The sequence below is a fragment of the Petaurus breviceps genome, unplaced genomic scaffold (assembly GCF_028583685.1).
Source record: "Petaurus breviceps papuanus isolate PSGF00001 unplaced genomic scaffold, PetGlider_PUasm1.0 76, whole genome shotgun sequence".
NCBI classification, from domain to species: domain Eukaryota; kingdom Metazoa; phylum Chordata; class Mammalia; order Diprotodontia; family Petauridae; genus Petaurus; species Petaurus breviceps.
Genome location: NW_027186473.1, coordinates 23649465 through 23676545, shown reverse-complemented (window position 1 = coordinate 23676545; position 27081 = coordinate 23649465). Strand labels below are relative to the sequence as shown.

The 27081-nt window shown below is 35.8% G+C and overlaps 1 pseudogene; it reads right to left on the bottom strand.

Annotated features, from left to right (window-relative positions):
* LOC138174915 (selenocysteine insertion sequence-binding protein 2 pseudogene) lies at positions 1 to 27081 on the bottom strand (annotated as a pseudogene).

The window sequence follows — 27081 nt, the reverse complement described above, 5'->3', positions numbered from 1 at the left end:
CTAATCTTTTATTTCCACTTCAACAGTAGAAGAGTCAGGGACTGATTTTTCTGTTTCTTCTACCTGTTCAAAATCTGGCTGGGCAATCTGGTCAGGTGATTTATTGTTAACATTATTCACCAAATCTTGTTCAATCCTCAGAGTAAATGCTGGAACTGAAAACTGGTCTAAGAGATGTTTCTGTTTTCTCTCTTCTTGCTCTTTCAAAATAATCTTCTTCAGGGATGTTGGCCTTTGGGACTTCCCTTTGCTTGTCTTTCTTTATTAATGGAGAACTGGAATCCAAAGGATTATGAGGAGACATCACTTGATTTAAGCGGTGATTTTTCACTGAAGTTACTAATTCTTTGGGAAGTACTGGTACTGCACTAACAAAAACTACAATAGGTTTGGAATACTGTTTTGAATTCTGTGAATACTGCTTTTTTCCCAATGCAGCCAGCATTCCTCTAAAATCCAACTTCACTGGAATTTGACTCTCCTTCCCAAACTTTTTTGTAACAGTCTCTGGTTGATATTTAGATTAAAATTTTGATGACTGTGGTCCATTTCTTCTGTCAGAAGTCACTGTATGATTAAAAAGTTCTTCAGAATCCTCTGGTTGGTGTTTAGATAAACATTTTGATAGCTCCAATTTCTTTTTTTCTTTCAGAAACAACTGTCAGATTAGGAAATTCTTCAATATGTTCAAACCTTGGTGGCTCCTGGACCATAAGGGTTTCATAATTTTGCTTTAGGCTTCTTTTTTTCTTTTTCTTGTTCTTTCTCATTTTTTCCTGGTCAATTTCACATACATTGTTTTTTGTTTTGTCTTTTTAGGATTCTGAGTTATTTGTTTTTATTTGTTGTAAGCATTGGTAGTTAGAACTTCAGGTGATAAGAATGATGCAGTAACCTTCTTAGGGGTTACTGATGAACCATTTTTCTTTGTGTTTGTTTGCCATTGAAGTAACATTTTTAAGGGCTGTTGATTCAGTGGTTGTTGACCAAATAACATAACCCATTGGTGTCCAAGATAGCTCTCTTGTAGAAGAGGGTGAATTGGTGTAATTCTCAGGTTCAGATGTAGCCGTTTCAGCTTTCACAATTAATTCTTTCTTTCATAATGTAGGTTTCATCACTTCTTTTATGAGGGATATATCAGTAGCAGTGGAGCTCCACACTTGGGTTGCTTTTGTACTTCATTGTTTTCAGTCTTGCAGTTTAGGAATTCAACAGCTTAAGTTCAAATTCAAGTATGGAAGAAGACACATTTTGGGGGGCTGGTTTTTGGTTTTCTGTCTGTAAATTTATGATAAACCGCTGATTTTGAACCACCTTCAGAGTGGGTAGAAATCTAATGGGAGCCTTTAGCTGGTTTTATATCAGAGGATGAATTTCCTTCAGTCCCTTTATTGTTTAATTTTTGCTCATCACATGTTGTTCTTTTCCTAAACAGGCTTTTAGTTTATTGTGGGAGAGAACAAATTTGTTCATTTCTGGATTTAACTATTGGCACATTACTATAACATTTAGGGTGGTTATAATCACAATGAGAGCCAGGTACTGAACAAATACTTGTGTAGACAGATGAATGAGAAGAGGTGCACTGGTGATCAATAGCAATATCAGGAGATGAATACTGAGGTGAGAGAGATGAAAACCCAATAGAGACATCTTCAGTATCAGGCTTCTGTCTCCTTATTGAGCTTCCTTTTCCCCTCTGAGGCCATGGTGGAGGGGGATAGGAAGAGGCTACTACCCAAGGGAACCTGCGGACGAGGAAAGACCCCTTTTCTCCTCCTCCTTCCTCTTCCTTCTCCTTCACTTCTCCCTTTTCCACTGATGCAAGGAAAGCATCTCTCCTAATTTTCTTAAGGTATCATTCCTTCTGTCTTAATCATGTACCCATTTTGGCCTTGTCCTGGTATAGGGTGTGAAATGATGGTCAATGTCTAGTTTTTGCCATACTATTTTGAAGTTTTGCCAGAAGTTTTGTCAAATACTGGAGTCTTTGAGTTTATCAAAAAAGAACATTGCCATAGACATTGACTGCTGTGTCTTGTGTACCTAATCTATTCCATTGATAGGCCACTCTATTTTCTTAGCCAGTACCACATAGTTTTGATTATAGCTGCTTTAAAATATTCTTTTTTATCTTAAAGGGCTAGACCACCTTCCTAGTGTATTTCTTTTCACTATTTCCATCAATATTCCAGAACTTTTGTTGTTCCAGGTGAATGTTCCAGGTGCTGTTCCAGGTAGACTCTTAAATATTTTATGTTCTCAACAATTAATTCAAATGGAATTTCTCCTTCTATTCCTTGCTGCTGGGCTTTGTTAATCATATGTAGACATTTTGTTGATTTATGTGGGTTTATTTTATCCTGAAAATTTGCTAAAGTTGTTAATTATTTTAGGTGATTTTAGTTGATTTTTTAAGAATTCTTCAAATATACCATCATAACATCTATAAAGAGTGATAGCTTTGTTTCTTTGTTGCTTATTATTAATTTCTTCAATTTTTTTTTCTTCTCTTATTGCCAAAGCTAACACTGATAATGGACATTCTTGTTTCATCCTTGATCTTATTGGAAATGCTTCTAGCTTATTCCCATTATATCTAATGCTTGCTGATGGTTCAAATAGATGCTTTTTGTCATTTTTTTTGCCTTTTTTTTGGAGGGCAATTGGGGTTAAGTGACTTGCCCAGTCACATGGCTAGTAAGTGTGTCAAGTGTCTGAGGCCAGATTTGAACTCAGGTCCTCCTGACTCCAGGGCCAGAGCTGTATTTACTGTGCCACCTAGTTGACCCTGCTGTTTATCATTTTAAAGAAAACTTCTTTGATTCCTTTGCTCTCTAGTGTTTTTAATTGTAATAGGTGCTGTATTTTGTCAAAAGCTTTTCCTGAATCTATTGAATTAACCATATGATTTCTTTAAACTAGTTATTGATATGGTCAATTATGTTGATAGTTTTCCTAATATTGAACCAGACCTGAATTTCTGGTATTAATCCCACCTATGCATAATGTATTTTCCTCATGATTAGCTGCTATAATTTATTTGTCAATATTTTATTTATTTTTTTTCATCTATATCCATTAGGGAAATAATTTTCTTTCTATCTTTCGTTTCTTCTGTATTTAGGTATCATAACCATATTTGTATTATAGAAAAGATTTGATAGGGTTCCTTCTTCACCTATTTTTCCAAATACCTTATATAGTATTAGAATTAATTGTTCTGTACATGTTTGATATAATTCACTTGAAAATTTATCTGGTTCTGGATACTTTTACTTAAGGAGTTAATTGATTGCTTCCTCAATTTCTTTTTTCTGAAACAGGGTTATTTAAGATTTTATTTCTTCTTCTGTTCATCTGGGCAATTTATATTTCTGTAAGAAATAACGATAATTATTTAAGACAAAGCAAATGCAAAATTAAACCTGATTCAAAAAGGTAATCAAAATTACAATTTGCCATAAGTTACCATAGACAATTAATGTCAATACTTAACAAATATACACCAAATTGCATAGCACTCAAAATTTTGAAGACAAAGTTAAATAAGTTACAAGAATAAAGTAGATGTTAACACTATTTTAGTGTGGAAACTCAATTCATCACTCTTAAGACATAGATTAATCTAACCACAAAATAAACAAGAAAGAAGTTTAGGAGATGTAATGCCAAGCAAAGGCAACTTCCCAAGGTTCAAAATACCAGCATAGGTGCTCTCCATTTTATTCAGTGACAAATTAAGAACAGAGAAAATAAAAATATAACAGCATTCAAAATACAGCATTTACCAAGTGTAATTCAATAATCTCCAACTACTACCCCACCCCTGGACATTACATTCATTTAATCAATCACAAAGTCCCTCTTCTAAATAGTACTCTATCCCTAGGCTGTACATTCATTTAGTCCATCACAAAGCCCTCTTCTCAAATGGAGATTAGTTTCCAATAATAAGTACATTCATTTGTTCAATCACAGAGCACAAAAAAGTCAAAAGTTCCCCACCCTTGGGTTACAACTGAATAGGCTATCTACCCCAGAGTTACAACAAGCTTAAGCACAGCATTTAATAACAAAAGAGATGTCTTTTCTTCTTCTTGACAGGAGGCAAGTTCTCAGCAATCTTTGTTCCTGGGGAGATAAAGCTTAGCAAGGCCACAAGATACATTGCCAGCATCTTCATTAATTCATTCTCTGTCTGCAGAACAGTCTCATGAGCTCCGAACCAACAGCAAGGTTGCAAGACCTCTGCAACAACAGGACTGTCTTTCACCAGTGGACAAATCTGGCAAAACAACATCAAAACAGACAGACAAAGTACCAGCATAACATCCATGTCTCCTCAGTCCTTAGCAGCTCTGGGTGGCAGCTCTCAAAAGTCTTGGGCAATTCAAACTGGCCCTCAGCAATCCTCTCAGTCTCTCTCTGCCTCCAAGATGCTGCTTCCAAAAAGTTCTTCTGCCTCTCTCTTTTCTTGTGTCTCTCTAAATTTATGTCACCAGCTCCTCCCAGTTCAGCACTTTCTTTTCACATCAACAAGTCCATCCCACAAGTGGGATTCACAAGCTCTGGGTTTTAACACAATCAATCCAAAAACCAAACCAATAGAGGGGATCTTTAAATTCCATTACTATTACAGGAGATGAAAAATTTTTTACTAAAATTATGCAAAATATATCTTTGGATAATATTGCATGTGCCATAAAAGGAGTATGTAATTTTCTCAGATGTGCATTTTATCTTCGCAAAAACCGATCACATATATTTATAGCAACTCTGTTTGTGGTGGCTACAACCTGGAAATTGAGGGGAATGCCCATCACTTGGGGAATTATTGAACAAGTTATGGTATATGAATGTAAGGGAATACTGTTGTGCCATAAGAAATGATGAGTAGGCAGACTTCAGAAAAACTTGGAAATATTTTTGTGAATTGATGCTGAGTGGAATGAGCAGAGCCAGGAGAATATATGTGTGTGTCTGTTTGTGTGTGTATACACACACACACACACACACATAGATATACATATACATGCATATATGTGCATATATAGCATATATACATATATATATACATGCATACATACATATGTGTTGGTGTGCATATATATAGATATATTGACTGCTATTACAATAAAAGAGAAAGAAGAGATAAATGATTTGGGTACATAACAAAAACAAAAACCTCTAGAAGTAAATTAAACAACCATGTAAGTACCTAAATGATAAAACTGAAAAATCAAAAAATCAAAAAGATTAATTAAATTTAAATCAATAACATGCTGAACAAATAAAGAAAACTGGAGTTGATTTTATGTGAAAAAAAAAACAGAAAGATATATAAACAGTTGAACCACTGACCAAATTACTTAAAAAATTACTAGTATTCAAAATTAAAAGGGCATTTTCATATCCAATGAAGATCAAATTAAAACAGCTTTAAAGAATTGTTTCAACCAAAGATATGCAATTAAAATGAAAAATATTAATGTAATGGATGAATGTTTATAAAATTATAAGTTCTCCAGATTAATAGAAAATGAAATAGATAATACAAAAACCTCATTCTTGGAAAATAATGAACAAGCTGTAAATGAGCTTCTTGGTGGGGTGGGGGGAACAGCAGACTTGATGACATAACAAGTGAATTCTACCAAACACTTGAAGGATAATTAATTCTAATACTACAAAAGTTTTTGGGAAAAAATTATTTAAGTGGGAGTCCTAAAAAATTTTATATGATATAAAAATTTTCTATGTAAACCATAGCTTATCAAAAACAGAGAAAGAAAACAATTAATCAATTTCCTAAATAAAATTCATGCAAAATATTTAAATAAAACACTAGCATAGGAGCGGCCAGGTAGTACAGCAAGTAAGAGCACCGGCTCCAGTGTTGAGAAGACCTGGATCAAATCTGGGCTCAGATACTCAGCACCACACCCAGAAATAACTGGCTGTGTAACCTTGAGCAAGTTACTTAACCCCAATTGCTTAAAAAGAAAAAAAAGAAAAAAAAAACACTAGCAAGAAGATCAAAAATTATTTCATAAATGGATTTTTAACAAGCTGTATTTAAAATAACAATATATTTCTGATGCAATATTATGAGAATTATATAATTGACTATATCAATAAAAAATAAAACAAAATGGTAGATTATCTAATTTTCAATGAAAAAATGAAATGAATTACAAGAGGAGATATACAATAATACTGTTCTAGTGGGACACCTCAAATTTCCCCTCTCAGAACTACATAAATCAAATGAAAAATAAGCAAGAAATATGTTAAGAAGATGAATAGAATTTTAGAAAAGCTGCATATGATTGAGCTCTAGAGAAAACTTAATGAGAGAATATGCTTTTTTCTTAGTGGAACATGACACCTACAAACCAAAAATATGACCACATTTTAAGGCAGAAAAACCTCACAATGAAGTGCACAAAAGGAAAGTTATGAAATATATTCTTTTCCGATGATAATGCAATAAAATGACATTTTCAAAAGTGTTATGAAAGCATAGAATGAAAATTATTTTTTAAACTATATAATCTAATCCAAAGGAATAATTGGGTCAAAGAACAAATTGTAGTAACAACAAATAATTTCATTCAAGGGAATAGCAACAATGAGATATTGTTTATAGGATGTAGCCAAAGCAGTATATGGGGAGTGGGGGGAGGAAATGTAACTCCAAATGGGGAAAAAAAAGCACACAACAAAACAGTAGAAAGTGAAGAGATCAAATATCCTTAATGAAATCCCAAATTGGAAATTCTGAAAATCAGAGGAAAGATTAATAAAATTGAAAGGAAATAAATCATTGATGTAATAAGTAAAAGGAACTGTTTTTTTTTTAAAGAAAAAATTAACATGTGGTTTATTTGGTTTAAAAAAAAAAGAAAGAAAGGGCAGCCAGGTGGCTCAGTGAGTAAGAGCACTGGCTACAGAATCTGTATGAACTGGGATCAAACCTGGGCTCTGATACTTAGGACCACTCCCAGAAATGACTGGCCGTGTAACCTTGAGCAAGTTACTTAACCCCAATTGCTTTAAAATAAAAAAAAAAGAAAGAAGAAAACCAAATTACCAGTATTATCAGTATCAAGAATAAAAAAGTAACTTTAAGACCAATGAAAATGAAAAGAATTTGAGAAGCCATTTTGCCCAATTATATGACAATAAATCTTACAATCTAAGTGAAATCAATAAATATTTACAAAAATTTAAGTTGCTCAGATTAATAGAAGAAAAAATAGAATACTTAAGGAACACCATTTTAGAAAAAGAAATAGAGCAAGTTATCAATGAACTCCCTACGAAAAATACCGCTGTGACCAGATGGGTTCATGAGCAAATTCTAGCAAACATTTAAAGAACAATAATTCAAATACTATATAAACTCTTTTGAAAAACAGGTGAATTTTATTTTTATGACACAAATATTGAGCTGATACCTAAACCAGGAAGAGCTAAAATAGAAAAAAAATTATAAACCAATTTCTGAAATGAATATTGATGCAAAAATTTAAACAAAATATTAATAAGAAGGTTACAGCAACATATTATGAGGATCATACATCATAACAAGGTGGGATTTATGCCAAGAATGACAGGCTGGTAAATATAAGGAAAACAATCAGTGTAATTGACTATATCAATTTAAAAAACAGCAGAAATTATATGATTATCTCAATAGGTGCAGAAAAAGCTTTTGACAAAAAATACAGCACCCATTCCTATTGAAAACACTAGAGAAGATGAGAATAAATGGAGATTTCCTGGAAATTATAAATAGCATATATCAAAATTCATTAGCTATAGTAATAAGAAAAGAAAAGGAAATGGAAGGAATGATAATAGCCAATGAAGAAAAAAAATATTGCACTTTTCAGATAATATCATAGGATACTTAGAGAATTCAAGAGAATCACTGAAAACTACTTGAAATAATAACTTCAGGAGAGTTAAAGTATATAAAATAAGCCCATATAATCCATCAGATTTTCTATATATGACTAACAAAGCCCAGCAGTGAGATGTGAAGAAAAATTTCACTTCAAATAATCATAGACATTAAAAAATATTTGTGAGTCTATCTGCCAAGACAAACCCAGGAACTACATGAACACAATAACAACATACTTTTCACACAAATTAAGTCAGATCTAAACAATTGAAAAAATATCTAGGGCTCATGGGCAGGATTAACCAATATGATAAAAATGATAATTCTGCCTAAATTTATTTATTCAGTGACATACTAATCAAACTACTCTCCCCCCCAAAAAAATTTATAGTGCTAGGAAAAACAACAACTAATTCATCTGGAAGGAAAGAAAAAGAGTCAGTATGAAGAACAGAGAGGAAGCCATTATGACTGAGTCTCAGAGAGCAGGGAAAGAATTAACATAAATTTAGAGTTATAAGTCTAGATCTTTATTCTTGGACTTAGAGATCTCACTATTAGAAAGAGTTCAAAGAAGGCTGAACTAACCTATGTCAGAAACAAAGCTACAGAACCCACAAATGACAGAGAGAAATAAATGTCCCACTAAATGCAGCCCAGTAGGCCAACTGGGACCATGGCAGTGTGCTGGGAGCAGAGTGCAATCCAGTGGGAGCCATGTAGCTTTGGCCTCAGGGGGAGCCAAGTAGAAGGGTTGCAGCAGACTCCAGGAGAGTGAATCACCAGCAACTGTGGCAGTTTCCAGACTTCTCAACCCATAAATGCCAAAGAGCCAGTAAAAGGTCAGTAGGGAACTCTGTCAGAAAGGAAGGGTGTGGTCTGGTCCCTGACCACAGGTCAAGATATGGCAGAGTTGTGGCAGCTGCAGCTGCTCCCCTTCATGGCTACCTCCAGAGCTACTGGCCTGTAGATTGTAGGTGGACCAAGCGACAATTCAGAGGGTAATCACTTTTGTTTTAACCTGCTTGGATCTTGATCACTGTCTTGGGTGAAGTTCCTGGGGTGTGTGGTCAGTGGGCCAGAGCTTGTGGGGGCTGCAGAAAGGGCAGCCTCCTAATAGCTCCAGTAGATGTGAAAACCTCAGTGATTTGGGACAAAACCCTCCTCTTTGGAAGCAGAGTTCTACTGTGACAAAGAAGTCAAAAGTCAAGTAATTGACTGGCAACATGACAAAGCAGAGGAAGCAAAGCAACCACAGTAATCAAACCTTAGATTCCTTTTTTGGGTACAAAAAGTATCAAAGCATGGAACTGGAGGAAGCCAGTGAAGTCATAATTCCTGGATGAAAAGGAATTATGTTCCAAAAATTATATTCCAAAATAATATGAACTTATTACAGACTATGGAGGATCTGAAGAAGAATTTTTAAAGCCAAGTAAAAGAAGTGGAGGAAAAATTGAGAAAAGAAATGAGAATGATGCAATAAAATCAGGAAAAGAGAGTCAACAACCTGACTGAAGAAAATAAAACCTCAAAAAATAGATTAACTCAAATGGCAAAAGAGGCCCAAAAAGCCAATGAGAAGAAGAATGCCCTGAAAAGTCAAATTTGCCAGATGGAAAAGAAATTTCAAAAGCTCAATGAAGAGAATAATTCCTTCAGAATTAAATTGGAACAAATGAAAGCTAATGACTTTATGAGAAATCAAGATGCTCTAAAACAGGTCCAAACAAATGAAAAAAAAAAACAAAACAGGAGACAATGTGAAATATCTCATTGGAAAAACCACTGACATGGAAAATAGATCCAGGAGAGACAATTTAAAAGTTATTGCACTAGCTGAAAGCCATGATGAAAAAGAAAACTTAGAAATCAGCCTTCATGAAATCGTCCAGGAAAATTGCCCTGCTATTTTAGAAGCAGAGGGGAAAATAGAAATTGAAAGAATTCACCAATCACCTCTTGAAAAAGATACTAAAAAGAAAATCCCTAGGAATATCATAGCCAAATTCCAGAGTTCCCAGATCAAGGAGAAAATACTACAAGCAGCCAGGAAGAAACAATTTGAATATTGTGGAAACACAATCAGTATAACACAAGATCTACCAGCTTCTACATTAAGGGATCTGAGGGCTTGGAATATGATATTCTGGAGGTCAAAGGAGCTAGGATTAAAACCAAGAATCACTTACCCAGAAAAACTGAGGATCATGTTTCAGGGGAAAATATGGTTATTCAATGAAATAGAGGACTTTCAATCATTCTTGATGAAAAAAGCCAGAGTTCAATTGAAAATTTGATGTTCAAATACAAGAGGAAAGAGAAGCATGAGAAAGTAAACAGGGAAAAGAGATCATAAGGAACTTATTAAAGTTGAACTATTTACATTCCTACATAGAAAAAATTATAATTGTAACCCAGGAGGCTTTTCTCAGTATGAAGATAGTTGAAGGGAATATATATGTATATATATACATATATATGTTTATATAGGAGGGTATATGTGTATGTAAATACATGTGTGTGTGTATACACATACATAGAGAAGGCACAGGTTCAGTTGAATAGGAAGGGATGATATCTAAAAAACAAAATTAAAAGGTGAGAGAGAAATATAATGAGAGGAGATAGGGAGAGACAGAATAGGGTAAATTATCTCATATAGAAAAGGCAAGAGAAAACTGTTACAATGGCAAGGAAGAACAGGAAGGCAAAAGGGAATGTGTCAACCTTACTCACATTGAATTTGGCTTAGGGATGGAATGACATACTCACTCAATTGGGTGTCTAACCCTACAAGAAAGTAGGTGGAAAGGGGACAAGAAGGATAATGATATAAGGGAGGGGAGACTGGGGGAAGAATATTTAGAAGCACACACTTTTGAAAAGGGACAGGGTCAAAGGAGAAAATAGAATAAGTGGGGGGGATAGGATGGAGGGAAATATAGTCAGTCTTTCACCATATATCTACAATGGGAATGTTTTGTATAACTACACATGTACATATATTTATTTTTAATTATATATTTAAGTCCTTATCTTCCCAGTATTGGTGGATGGGTGACAAGTGAATAAGGGAAAGAATCTGGAAATCAAAGTTTTAAAATCAAATGTTAAAAAATATTATTATTTGCCCTACTAGAAAGTCAGAGGGGGAATGGGGAAGGATATAAGAGAGAGCAGATTTGGGGAAGGAGTTCTCAGTTTGACCACTGCTAGGGGGTAGTGGGTGGGTGATAGATGGGGAGAAAATTTTTATCTCAAAATCTTGTGGAAATGAATGTTGAAAACTAAACAAAATTTAAAATTTCACAAGCTGAAAATAAAATAAAATGTAATTGGGAAATGTTTAACAAAATAAATTAAAATGCAATTAAACATATAAAGGTCAAGATTATTAAGGACATTAATGAAAAATGCAAAAAAGGGTCTAGGTATAACAGATATCAATATATATCTTAAAGTGGCATCCATCAAAACTATCTGGTACTGGCTAATAGAGTATTGGATCAGTGGAACTGAGTATTCTAGTAAAAGACCCTAGTAAAATAGTATTTAATAAACCCAATGCCCCCATCATGTGTGATAAGAACTCACTATTATACAAAAATAGAAAACAATATGTCAGTAACTAGGTAACTAGCACTAACCCTAAAATCTTATACCCTTTATCAACATAAAATAAAAATAGGTATATAATTTTGATTCAAGGGGTGATACCATAAGCAAATTAGGAGAGCAAGGAATGGTTTACTTGACAGAACTATAGGGAAGAAAAAAATCATGAGCAGAGATAGAGATCATTATAAAATTTTAAATGAATAATTTTCATTATATTAAATTTAAAAAAAAGTTTTATATAAACAAAGCCATTGCAACCAGGATTAGAAAGAAAGAAAAAATTTGGGAAATAATCTTTACAGCAAATGTCTCTGATAAAGTCTCATTTTTCAGACATATAGAGGGAGTCAAATTCATGCCATTACCCAGTTCATAAATGGTTAAAGGATATGAACAGGCATTTTTCAGATGAAAGAATAAATGCTATGTATGGTCATATGAAGAAATTATCTAAATCATTATTGATTAAGGAATGCAAATTAAAATAACTCTAAGGTACTACCTCATACCTAAGCAAGTCATTTATATGGTAGAAAAATAAAATGATAAATGTTGGAGAGGATGTGGGAAAATTGGGACACTAATGTATTGTTGTTAGAGTTATGAACTGATCCAAATATTCTGAAGAACATTTTGGAATCAAATTGTGCATACCCTTTAATCCAGCAATACCACCACTAATTAGATCAATATCACCAAGAGATCACAAAAAAGAGAAAAGAACATACATTTACCAAAAAAATTTATACCAGCTATATTTGTTGTAGCAAAGAATTAGAAATTGAGGGGATGCCCATCAGTTAGTGAATATTGAACAAGTTGTGGTATATAAATATAAAGAAATGTTATTACCCTATAATTTATAATGAATATGCAGATTTCAGAAAAAAAAACTTGGAAAGGCTTACATGAAGTGATGCAAAGTTACATGCACAGAGGAACAGGAGAAGATTGTCCATACTATCAGCAACATTGTGTGATGATCAACCATGAATCACTTAGGTTCCTAAGAAAAACAATGATCTAAGACAATTCCAAAGAACTTGTAATGAAAAATACTATCCACATCCAGAGAAAGAATTAATGGAATCTGAATTCAGATCAAAGCACACCATATCAACTTTCTTCATTTTTTTCATGTTTCTTTTCCTTTAGCCTGTTTCTTCTTTGACAACATGACTAATATGGAAATGTATTTTACATGATTGCATTTATATAATCAACATCAAATAGCTACCTGTTTTAGGGAGGGTTGGTAAGGAAGGGAGATAGATAACTTGGAACTAATTTTTAAATGAATGTTAAAGATTGTTTTTACATGTAATTGTAAGAAATAAAATCCTCTTAAAAAAAGAAAGTGGGATTTAAGTGGAGACTTGGAAAAATCCAGGGAAACCAATAAGTAGGTGGAGGAACAATGTCTTGATTGATGAAATTCAAGGAGGCCACTGTCACTGGAGATATTGTTCATGGAGAAAATAATATGTAAGATTGAAAAAAAAATTTTTTTAAGTGGCTAGGTTATGGATGGTTTTCAGAATCAGAGAGTTTTATCTCAGGTCTTTGCCTTACATAGCACAGATTTCTAATTCCTTAAACATCACTGAAGTTTCTTGAAAATGATTATTTTCTATAATCACATATTTTTGCCATCTTGTGTCTTAGTCTTTTTCATACTCCCTGAACTTTATTTCTCAGCTCCCACTTTTCATTCTCTGGGGGTACTGTAAATACCATTAAAATCAATTTAGTACTTTCATTTCTTTGAACCCACTTGTTCTCTGTCCTGCATTCCTCATGGGGATACTTGATGTATGCCAGCTGTATAGACTCATATGATGATCTTCACGACATGATTTTTAAAGACTTTTCAGTCCATTAAAGGATAATCAAGTCCACTGACCAATCAGGAAAGTTTCTTTAGCTTATTTAGCTTTGTTGGATCATATGAATTTTTTCCCATCAGGATTTAATTGCAAATAAGGTATCTTTTGTCAGTGCTCTTTTTATTTTTAATGGTTGCCTTATTTACTTTTTATAACCATAATATTTGTATGTCTAGAAACATGAAAAAAACACAGTTTTTCTGTATTCAAACACAGAAAAAAGATTGAATATATTGAATAAATTAAATGCCACAGCACTTGTTTGACTAATTTTTATATTTATAAACATCACCTCAAGTTCTCAAATATAATTTATATTTAAAAAAGGAGATTATTATGTTGAGAACTGGATCAAGAAAATAAATTCCCTCTTCTTAGGTTCAGGTAATCTGAGAAGCTAGTGGTATAAAAGACACAAAAATACATGTTTCTTATTTAACAGAATGGAATTTTGAAAATAGTGACATGTTTTAATGTGTAATAAATGAACTCCTTATTAACTTTTTAACTTATGTAAACTAAACTGAACTAAAATAAAATTAAAAAAAACCTAAGTACAGGATTGCAAATGGATTTGTGGTCAAACTAGATTCATGTGGATTAGGTAATGCTAACTGATTTGATATGTTCCCATTGATTGGAAGCTAACTGTAAAATGTCTTTTCTGTGGTTGCTCTAATGTCCAGGGAGAGAGACAAAAGTATACTGGTTAAAGTTGATGACAGGGATAAAGGACTGAAATAATACACATGAAACTTCCTGGAGAAAATTGGCCACCACACAGGTCCTTGAAACATAAATGGTCAGCTGATCTCATGGTCAGTTCACTATAAGAGAAGAAAGTCACTTCATGATGGAGAATGAAAGAAAATCAGCTTGACCTTATTGCTTCCCTATGCAAATTGCATGCTGACTGTATTGAATGTGCAAAATATTTTGACCTTTTCCTGAGCCACTAATGTGCTGACAAATAGAGGGCTAAAGGAAGTAAAATATTGCTAAGAATTGCTTTCTGTGCTACTTGCTTTCTCACATTGGAACTTTTTTTTCAGATATTACCTCATGTGTGATGAGTGGCAACTCCAAATATAACAAATTATCTTCTACTAGGAGACCTGAGGCTGTAAATCTGTAAATGTCTATGTTGAAGGAGAATGTTTCTGGCCAACCTACCTATTATCCTTTTGAAAATTACTGAGGTAATAGATCAGGTAACTCAGATGAGGGTTAAGCTGCCAAAAGGAAGCCTCTAAGGCAGTGCCCTGGAAGTCATTTTTCTACTCCACATCAGTTAGCAAACTCTCAAATGTCACAAGAGAAAGGGCAAATGGACTCAGTGTTTACCATAGTCCCAAAAGATTTCTATGTAGTCTTTCTAACATAAAATTCCAAAATATTGAGACACTTGTCTGATTGTAAGGGAGTGGGGGCTAAAGGTAAAAGCAACAAGCAAATTTACAAATGAATTGGTTTGACAGAGTTACAGGCACTTTAAACCCAATGTAGCTATTTCCTTCCTTGTTTGCTAATGTATTATCACAATTATAACAACTACACAAAAGATACTATGCTATGTTTCCATAGAGATGCGCAAAACATGGGCCAAGTGTGTCTTCACCCTTTGAAACATGGGTCAATATAATGTACCCCAAAAGTATACTGGAATACCTGGTCCATGTTCTGTCCACACCTCTGTAGCTTAAATAATATTGTGTTATATTTCTTAGATTACTCATTCCATTTTGGGGCACTGCATAGTTTTTCCTCTGGTATAAATTTGTAGTCTTTCCTAATATATAGTTCTGATCATTTTATCCCATCTTACTAATATAATTGACTCCCTGTTGCCTCTACTATTAAATAACCAAAACATTCTGGCAGTTAAGACTGTTTTCAATCTGATTCCCACATGCCTTTTCAGTAATTTTATATTATTTTCCTTAATATAATCTCCATTTCAGTCAGACTGATGCATTAGCAAAACTCTGAACAATAATTACATCTTCCAATTCTTGGTCTTCGCTTTAATGTTTTTCTGCCTCCAGAATATACCTCATCCATCCCTTCTACGTAGAAGCCATCATTTCCCTCAAAGTGCACTTCAGGTTCCCCCTCCTAAACAGGGTCTTTCCTGGTTCTCCTAGTTTTTTTTGAAGTTGTCTTCTCTCAGAATTACAGTTATCTGTTCTACATCTCAGGAAAGAGGGTCATGGGGCCCCAGCAATATAAAAAAAATGTGCAAGAAATTTTTTGGCCCTCACTTCATATCAGGGAAGAAGTTTGAAATATTATGGTATTAAGATATAAAATATCTTGATATTATACAATACTATACATATATTGTATGCATTTCTAAATTTCTAATATTTTTTCTGTGCCGTGCTTTCTAACAAAACTCCCCAAAAATTCCCATTTAATTTCATAGCCTGACCCAAGACACATTGAAAACACTATGGGGAAAGTTGTGATGTAGAAGGCATAATTGCACTTGTTATTTACTTCTTTCTATGGATTTACTGGGCAACTAGGTGGTGTAGTGGATAGACTGCTGAGCCTTGTGTCATGAAAACTCATTTTCTTGAATTTAAATCTCACCTCACTTATTATCTGTGTGACCCTGAGCAAATCGTCTCTTGATTTAAGTACATCATCAACTAAACTGTTAAATTGATCTTCCTAAAGAGCAGGTCTTACTATTACCACCACCACCATCTACCCCCTCTACCTTATTCAATAATTTCACAAATTAGCCCTATGACCTGCCTCCCTCCTAAATTTCCCACTTATTTCAATTTATTATTCCCCTCCCACATATTATCTTATTCATTAATACTTACTTCTTTATTTTTTCTTTATACATTACATTATATATTATACAATACTCCATCTTCCAACACTGAACTTTTTCACTTACTGTCCCCAAAGTGAGGTTGAGGTGAAAAGAAAATGAATTCCAGATATGGGGAATAGCTAGGAAAAAAGTATGCAAATATATCAAATATAATGTCTGAAGAACAGTAAGAAAGACAATGTAGAGTATGTTAAGGTGAATGATTCATAATAAGGTTAGAAAGGTAGATTGGGACCAGGTTTTGAAGTATTTTAAATACCAGGAGTTTATATTTGATCTTATGAGCTATAGAATTTATTGATGAAAAGAGATAGTGGAACAGAACGAGATGTAGAGAAAAGACAGTGATTCACCTGAACTCTCCCCCAATTCCCTCTGAACACCTTTAAGTAATGTCATAAAACAAGTCTTGGAGCAGCACAACCTACAAAAGAATGATATGAAATAATTTTCCAGGCCAAGACTGGAAGGTCAGAAGAAAGAAGGTCAGCAAGAAAGGTCTGTTGCACATGGGTAAGATTGAGGCACAGTTCGGCATAGGCCATGCCATCACAACCCCAGCCACAGAAAACAAGGAACAGGCATTTGGAGACACTGAATTAGCAGTAGTTGCAGCTGCTTCTAGAGCTCTTAGTCCACAGAAAGCAAGGGGGTTGAACAACAGGTCAGAGGGATATTACAGGGGTCTCTTAGCACTGAGGAAGGACTCTGTTGCTTTGCTCATACTCAGATCTGGCTCAGAGTGTTGGCTGATATTCCCACTATTACATCAGAGCTTCCAGGGTCAGAGGGAGCAGAGGTACTCCTCACAGTACCAGGGCATAAAAGAGTGTTTTTGGTCATGCACAGACCTGAGCACAGGTCAGGATATGATATAACCTCTCCTTATATCATACCATCTTGAAAGTACAAAAAACTTACAGATTTCTAGAAGTAGCTCTGAAAATAGCTGTACAAAACCCCTGAAACTTGAGACAGTGCACCCTCCACTCTTTAAGCAAAGTCCAACTTTAACAAAAAATTAGAAGTCAAGAAATATTCTAGTTGGGGGATGGAGACAAGATGACAGAGTAAAAACAGGGATTTGCTTGAGCTTTATCCCAAAGCCCTACAAATACCTGTAAAAAAATAATCTAAACAAATTCTAGAGCTGCAGAACTCATTAAATGATGGAGTAAAATAAGTCTCCAGTCCAAGACAGACTGGAAGGTTAACAGGAAGGGTCTATCACACCAAACTGGCTGTGGAACACAGTTCAATGTGGGCTGTGCCAGCATAGAGGGGGTGTGAGCAGGTTTCAGGGGACTAAATCACTGACAGTTGTGGTGGTTTCCAAACTTTTGGGCCCATAAAGGATGGGAAAGAAGGTCAGCAGGAAAACACTGTTCGCATCCTGGGTGAAAGAGAAGCATGGCTCAGCCCCAGTTTAGAGAAAGTAGAGGTGGTGGAAGTGGTAGCAACAGCAGCAGCAATGGTGGATACTTCCCAAGATCCTGACCCACAAACTGTGGGTCTCTTGCAGGTAACAAGAGAGGGATTGCAGGGATTTCTCTGCTGGAACTGAGGAAGGATTCTCTTCTTTGCCCTGCTTGGATATGGGTCACAGTTCTGGGTGGCAGTCCTGGGGGGAGGAGGAGTGTGGGTGTGGTGGAGCTTGTGTTACAGTGGAGAGGGAATCCTCCTCACAGTTTGAAGAGAGAAAATAATGCTTGCAGTCACTCACAGACTAGAGCACACGTCAGGAAAGCAGTAAACTCCTGTTCTTTAATCATACCACCTTGGAAGAACTGAAAATTTAGAGGCCCCAGTAGTATCTCTGAAAAAAGCTGCACAAACCCTCTGAAGACTAGTAAACTACACCATCCTTACCCCACTGGAAGCAAAGTCCCACCTTGACAAAGAGTTAGAAAGTCAAGTATTTGTCTGGGAAAATGAGCAAACAGCAAGAAAAAGCTCAGATTATAGAATCTTACTTTGGGGACAAAAAAGAACAAAACATAAAAGTAGAAGACAAAAAAGTCAAAACTCCTACATCCAAGAAAAATCCAAGAAAAATAAGAATTGGTAGCAGGCCATGGAAGGGCTCCAAAAGGATTTTGAAAATCAAGTAAGAGTAGTAGAGGTAAAATTTGGAAGAGAAATGAGAGTGACACAAGAAAATAATGAAAAATGAGTCAACAACTTGCAAAAGGAGACCCCAAAAATACTGATGAAAATAATGCCTTAAAAATAAAGTAACCCAGAAAGCAAAAGAGATCCAAAAAGTCAATGACAAGAAGAATGGTTTTTTTTTTTTTTTTAAGCAATCGGGGTTAAGTAAGTTGCTCAAGGTTACACTGCCAGTTCTTTCTGGGTGTGGTGCTAAGTATCTGAGCCCGGATTTGATTCCCAGGTCATCCTGACACTGGGGCCAGTGCTCTTACTCACTGAGCCACCTGGCCGCCCCTAAGCAATGGAGGTTAAGTAACTTGCTCAAGGTTACATGGCCAGGTGTTTCTGGGTGGGTGCTAAGTGTCTGAGCCCAGATTAGATCCCCAGGTCATCCCTACACTGGAGCCGGTGCTCTTACTCGCTGTGCTACCTGGCCTCCCCAAAAAGAATGTTTTAAAAAACAGAAGGTCCAAAGGCTCACTTAAGAAAATAACTCCATCAAAATTAGATTGGAGCAAATGAAAGCTAATGACTTTATGCGAAATCAAGATATAAAACAGATACAAAAGAATGGAAGAAAATAGAAGGCAAAATGAAATATATCATTGGAAAAATCACTGACCTGGAAAATTGATCCAGGAGAGATAATTTAAAAATTATTGAACTACCTGAATGCCATGATAAAAAAAAGAACTTAGACATTATCTTTCAAGAAATTATCTAGGAAAACTGTCCTGTTATTCTAGAACCAAAGGGTAAAACACCAATTGAAAGAATTCATTGAATGGCTCCTGAAACAGATCCCAAAAGGAAAACTCCTAGCAATATTTTTGCCAAATTCTAGAGTTCCTAGATCAAGGAAAAAATATTTCAAGTCACCAGAAAGAAACAATTAGAGTACTGTGGAAACATAATCAGGATAACACAAGGTATACCATTCTATATGTTAATAGATCAGAGGACTTCTTGCTCCATTTCAATTTTGAAGGAATTATTTTGTTCAGTGAGCTTTTAGACCTCTTTTTCCACTTGTCCAAATCTGCTTTTTAAGTCATTATTCTTTTTGTTGGCTTTTTAGATCTCTTTTGCTTTTTGGATTAGTCTATGTGTTAAGGTGTTATTTTTTTCAGCATTTTTTGGGTGTACTTTATAAAGCTATTGACTTATTTTTCATGATTTTTCATGATTTTCTTGAATCACTCTCATTTCTATTCCCAATTTTCCACCTACTTTTCTTACTTGATTTTCAAATTCCTTTTGGAGCTCTTCCATGTCCTGTGACCAATTCATAATTTTCTTGGACACTTTGGATGTCTTCTGGTTATATGTTTTCTTTTCTTTTCTTTTTTTAATGCTTTATTAATTTCTGATTTACATCATTCATTTCTTCCAGATTTTGAGTTACAAACTTTCTCCCCATTTTTCCCCTACCCACTGCCCCAAAATAGCAGTCTGACAGAATATTCCCTCCTCCAATCTGCTCACTCCCATATTTTTTCCCATATCTCTTTCAACATTTTCCAGTGGATCTCTATGCCTCAGTGGCTGTATATCATTTCCCAATGACATGCAAGATGGTATTAATAATAGTATATATATATATATATATATATATATATATATATATATATACATGTATAGATATACAGACACACATATATGCAAATATACATAAACACACACACATATATGTGTGTATATATATATATATATATATTTGAATATTTGATTTTAAAACTTTGAATTCCAGATTCATTCCCTTCCTCCCTTGTCACCCACTCTTACTGGGAAGATAAGCAGTTCAGTATAGGTTGTACATGTGTGGCTAATGCAAAACAATAACATAGTAGATATGTTGTAAAAGACTATATTTCCCTCCCTCCTATCCCACCTCCAACTTGTTCTATTCTCTACTTTGATCCCATCCCTTTTCAAAAGTGGGTGCTTCCAACTTACCCCCCCTCAGACTTCCCTCCCTTCCATCATCCGCCCTCTCATCCCCTTCCCCCCCTATTCTCCTGGTGGGTGAGATACCATATTTAATGTGTATTTCACTCCCTCCTCAAGCCAAATTCAGTGGGAATAAGTTAAACCCATTCCCTTTTGTCTTCCTATTCTTCCCCTCCATTGTAACCATTTACCTTGCCTATTCTGTAGAAGATAGTTTACCCCAATCTGTCTCTCCCCATCTCCTCTCATTATATTCCTCTCACCTCTTAATTTGACCTTTTAAGGATCATCCCTTCCTGTTAAATTGGTCCTGTGCCCTCTATCTATGTATACCTGTAAATATATATAAAAACATTCACATATGTATTCATATACACATATACCCTCATATATATATTTCTAATCCCTTCAACTACTGAGAAAAGTTTCATAAGTTACAATTATTGTTTTTCTTTGTAGGAATGTTAATAGTTCAACTTTGATAAGTTCCTTATGATTTATTTTCCCTGTTTACCTTCTCATGCTTCTCTTGCTTCTTGTATCTGAATGTCAAATTTTCTATTCAACTCTGGTTTTTTCAGCAAGAATGCTTGGAAGTCCTCTATTCCACTGAATGACCATATTTTCCCCTGAAACATGATACACAGTTTTGTTGTGTAGGTGACTCTTGATTTTAATCCCAGCTCCTTTGCCCTCTGGAATATCACATTCCAAACCCTTCAATCCCCTCAGTGTAGAAGCTGCCAGATCCTGGGTTATCCTGATTGTGTTTATATAGTATTCAAATTGTTTCTTCCTGGCTGCTTGTAATATTCTCTCTTTAATGTGGGAATTCCAAAACCTGCTATAATATTCCTAGGAGTTTTCTTTTTGGGATCTTTTTCGGGAGATGATCAGTGGATTCTTTCAACCTCTATTTTCCCACTGGTATTAAAACATCAGGGCAGTTTTCTTTGAGAACTTCCTGGAGGATGATTTCTAGGTTCTTACTTTGGTCATGGCTTTCATGTAGTCCAATAATTTTTAAATTATCTCTCCTGGATCTATTTTCCATGTCAGTGTTTTTTTCCCATGAGATGTTTCATATTGCCTTCATTCTTTCACTTGTTTGGATCTGTTTAACAGCATCTTGATTTCTCTTAAAGTCATTAGCTTCCATTTCCTCCAGTCTAATTCTGAAGCAATGATTCTCCTCATTGAGCTTTTGAGAATGTTTTTCCATCTGGCAAATTCAGCTTTTTAAGGCATTCTTCTCCTCATTGCCTTTTTGAGGATTTTTTGCCATTTGAGTCAGTCTGTTTTTTAAGGTATCATTTTCCTCAGTCAGGCTGTTGACTCTCATTTCATAATTTTCTTGCATTGTTCACATTTCTCTTCCCAATTTTTCCTCCAATTCTCTTATCTGCTTCTTAAGGTCCTCTATGGGCTGTAATCAGCTTGTATTTTCCTTTGAAGCTTTTGGTGCAGGAGTTCTGGCTTCACTGTCTTATTCCTCTTCCATGCTTTGCTTCTTTTTGTCCCCAAAATAGGAGTGTAATGTTGGAAGCTTCTTTCTGCTTTGTTTCCTTTGCCTGCTCATTTTGCCACTCAATTACTTTACTTATAGGCATTTTGTGACAGTAGGACTCTCCCACCAGACAGGGGAGCTTTCATCCCAAACACTGGGGTTTTCTCAGCTGCCGGAGATATTAGATGGGTGTCCTCTCTGAAGTCTCCACATGCTCTGGCAAGCTGGACACAAAGCCCAGGAACTCCACCCTAGACTGCAATCCAGATCCAAGCAGGTTAAAGCAAGAGCGGTTACCCCTCAGACTGGTGCTCGGTCCCCCTACACTCTGCCGGCTAGGAACTGAAGCTGCCTCATAGCACTGGCTGGCTGTGCTGGAGCCTCAGCAGCTTTTCACCCTGGGGGCAAAAGCCACACGCTTCCACTTACTGGTCCCAAAGTCCAGACTGCACTGACCTCTCACTTTGTCCTTCACCTCTGTGTGTTGATAAATCTGGAAACTGCCTCAGCTGCTGCTGAACTGGAGTCCGTCTGGCCATCCCTGGGGCTAAAGCCTTGGCATGGCTCTGGGTTCCGCTTCCAGAGTGCTGTGCTGGATTCCTGCCAGCCTGCCGTTCTGTCCTCAGTGGGAGGTTAGCTTCTCTGTGTCATTTTGTGGGTTCTGCAGCTCCAAAGTTTGTTTAGAGTCCCCTTTTTACATGGATTGGGGAAGGTGGAAACCGGAACCATGGGAAGGTCATGCTTCTACTCCGCCACCTTGGCTCAGCCCCCTCTGGTTATATGTTTTGATCTTCTTTGATTCCACAGTCTAATTTTTTCCTGCTTTTTTCTAATTTTACCAGCCAATTCTTTGACTTTTGAGGTCTTTGTTATGGTAAGCCTCTGCTTCCCTTGTGGAGGGTGTACTGTCTCAAGCTTCAGGGGTTTTGTGGAGCTATTTTCATAGATATTTCTAGGGATCTGTACATTTTCAATTATTTCAGGATGGCATGACCAAAGGAGAGGTATTTGTTCCTCTCCTGGTCTCTGCTCTGGTCTTTAAACAACAAAAAGCACTTTTTTCTGCCTTGGGACTGTGAGAAGGATTGCATCTGTACTGTCATTGCATGTTCTACTATGCCAGCACTCCTCCTCACCCCAGGACTACCACCCAGGCCTGTGACCCAGATCCAAGCAGTGGTTAAGCAAGAGAATTCTGTCTCAGAGCCAGCAGACATCCCTGCAATCTCTCTGTGATCAACCACTCTATTCCCTCCACTCTCTGTCGGCCAAGAGCTCCAGAAACAGCCACTGTGGCCACCACCTCCATCACCCCAGGGCTGGAGCCAAATCTCACTCCTCTCTTCCTCAGTTCCAAAAAAATTTCCCTGCTAACCTTCTAATTTGTCCTTGACATTTATGGGTTGAGAAATCTAGAAATCATCACAGCTACAAGAGATTCAATGCCCTGAGGCCTACTCCAGATTTGTTGGGGTGCTAGTCTGTGTTGGATGACACATGCTAGATTATGCTTATCTCCTAGCATGGTGCTACAGAACTTTCCTATCAATGTATGAGGTTGTCTTTGGCTGCAAATTTGTTTCAGTCTGTCATTTAGTGGGTTCTGCTGCATTAGAGTTTGTTTAGAGTTATTTTTACAGTTATTTTGGGGTGTCTGGGAAGAGCTCAAGCAAGTCCCTGCTTTTACTCCACCCTCTTGACTCTGTCCCCCCCAAACTTCTTTTTAACTTTCTTTTTTCTTTAATTTCTTTTTTCTATTTCTTCATTTACAACATGACTACTACAGATACGTTTTACATGACTATACATGTATAATGTATATCAAAACTGCTTGCCTTCTTAGTATGAAAGGGGGAACAGGGGGGAGGCATAGAATTTGGAAAACAAAGTTTTATACATGAATATTAAAAATGTTTTTATATATAATTGGGGAGAAATAAACTATAATTATAGATGGGAAAACAAAATTAGGGAAGTTATATGAATTTAAGTAATTGTATGAAATAAGTAATTCATCGTTATATAACTTGTTAGTTGTAAAAAAAAGTGACTAATTACAAAGACTTTTGATTATAAGACTAGTTCTTTTTTTTTAATTGAGCTATGCTGTCTTTCATTATGTAGCACAATCTTCTACATAGTTTTGCATTAAATGATTTCGATAATTTTCCTAGATTTTTCTATTGGATGTTTTAAAAAATTTCCTAATTTCTCCACTTATTAATATCAACAAAAGGCATATTTTGAAAAAAAAAGTTGATACTTTACTTTAGACATCTACCTAGCTCAGAAATGAGAATGACCATTAACTAGTTCTTCAGGTTTTCTACCCTAGGAGTGCATATTTAACCAAATCATGATGTTGTTCACATTGTTGTTTTTCTCAATTCAATTCAACAAAACATTACCAAGGAAACTAGATAATGTATTGGGTACTATATCAAATGTTAGGAATAAACATAAGGATAGGGAATGGATCTATGATTTAATTGACAGGAGGTACTGAGAAAGCATGTTATAGTGCCTAAATTATTGGATTTGGGGTAATGGAGAACTGGGTTCTAATCCCATTTCATATACTTATACTAGCTGTGTAACACTGCACACATCACATAACCTGTTTGAACCCCAGTTCTTCATATCAAAATGAAGGATTTGGTATAGTTTGTCTTTCAGGTTCCTTTTAGGTCTAAAATCCAAACTATTAATGCTTTAATTAAGGATCTTGAAAAACCAATTCAGTTCGACAGCTTCTCTGCAATTTATAATCTTATAGAAAAACCTAGAGCCTTGAGGTAAAGTGACCAGCTTTGGTTGATTTTACAATAAGTAAGTAGCAGAGGTAGGGTTTTTATTCATTTCTTCTAGAATCCAATGCTAACTCTATTCATTTTACCCTGCTACCTCTTAGCACTAGAAACATAAATTTCAAAAAAAGGAAATATTTCTTGACTTTGAATAACCTACATTTTGTTGGTGGTCTTGTATGTAACAAATGCTGCCTAGGCTCAGAGAATCTGGAGGTGACCTTTCATACTATACAGAACCAGCTTTGGTCTCAGTCATGTACTGAGTTTAGCCTCATGTAGCCTGGCCCCTAAAGAGTGTTATTATGCCTTTTCTCATTGATCCTTGCTCTTACACTTCTACCTTAGAGCCTTAGGGAAGGAAAATCACTTAAAGGTTTGTTTGCTTATATTTAGGGTTTCTCCCAAGTAACATTAGAAAAAAAATTTCAGTATTCAAGGAAGATTAGATATTGGGCAGCTATACATTTTCTCCATGCAAAAGGAATGTTTAAAATACAAAATACCCATAATCATGCATTAACAAAGACTACATATTTCAAAGAATAATCCATAATTTTATGCCTTTCCCACATGACCAAGACTTTTAAACAACAAAACATATGCTTTTCTGTGTGACTGCTGAATATCTCAGGCTCTTCTCCACTCTCAAAATGATGAGGTTTGTCTTCAAGACTAGTAATGTCTATATCAAGGTTACTATGCTACAAGAGAGAAACATAAAGCTGAAGAGGATGCAGGTGGTCCACAATATAGTCTCAGTCTTGCCTAAGTGACATGTATTCTCACTGTTATGTGAGAGAAAGCACTCTAGTTTCTGGAGAGTAAAGAAAAATCTATCCCCTCACCCTTCACCTACAAAAAATCCACAGGAGATAGTCACAGAATACCCACATGCTCAGCAGATAGTAAGAGAGGGAGCATTAGAGGGTGGTGTCATTCCTTTTAAGGTTTATTGAATGGGGAATTTTTCTTGGCACAAACAACCATTCTCTCTGATGCAGAACCCCCCCCCCCCATAGTGGTTTAGAGCAAAGGTATTGAATTCCCAAACTCTGAGCAGCAATGTAGGCAGAACTGACAATTGAAAGAATTTAAATGTAATTGAGAAATATTTTAAAAAAGAATAAAGGTGAAATACAAGATACCTGATATTAATTTGTGGTGTAATGTGGCCCTCAGGAAAGGGTTTGAACCACTGGTCTACAGAGAGGCATATGAGTATATATATATATATATATATATATATCCTTCGACAAGGGGCTGAGAAATGTCCAAAGCAAAGCCTCCAATAAATTTACTTTTACTTCATACAAAATGAAGTACTCCAGGATCTACAATCATGAAAAAGACAAGAATTTTCTTGTGTAATCATTTTAATTTTGCTCATATATCTTAGCGGTATTTTACAAAATATTCTTGGAAAATGATCGTTTGTTTCTTTGGTGTTTAATAACCTATTCTACAAAAAAGAACAATGATTCAAAATAATACTGAAGTTAAGAGTTAATTAAAAAACTTGGGTTCAAATTCCAGCTCTCCCACATCCTGGATTATAATGTACAAGTAATTTAAACTCTTCAAACTTTTAATTCTAGTTCTGTAAAATAGAGGAAAACACACTACATGGCTTGCTGAACTGTTATAAGGATATAATGGCATAATACATGTTAAGTGTTTCATAACTTAAAACATTATGTAAATACAGATTATTATATTTAAAATTATTTTTCTGTGTTAAACTCTACAGTTGATTGCTATTTTGACTTTTTACACTTGGATCTATATTCTGGTTTAAAAAATCTATGGGTGGGGGGGAGTCAAGATAGTGGAGTAGAAACAGGACCTCAGCATGGCTCCAGCTTCCACCTTCCCCAATCCATGCAAAAGGGGACTCTGAACAAATGTTGGAGATACAGAATCCACAAATGACACAGAGAACCTAACCTCCTGCTGAGGACAAACCAGCAAGCCTGCAGAAATCAGCCAACACAGAGCTCTGGAAGCCAAGTTCAGCCCAAGCTGTGGTTTTAGGCCCAGGGTGGGCCTGGTGAGCTGCTGTCTAGAGGGACTCTGGATCACCAGCAGCTGTGATGGTTTCCAGTATTATGAACACATAGATGCTGAGAACAAAATGAGAGGTCAGTGCAGTGTGAACTTTGGGACCCAGTAGTTGGGAGTACATCGGCTTTTGCCGCCAGGGTGAGAAGCTGCTGAGAAGCTGCAGTTGTGCAGTCACCCCCACATTGTGGCTTCAGCTCCTGGCCTGCAGAATGTAGAGGGACCAACTGCCCAGTCTGTGGGGTAATCACTCTTGCTTTAACCTGCTTGGATCTGTATTGTGGTCTAGGGTGGATGTCCTGGAGTGTGCGACAAGCTTGCCAGAGCAT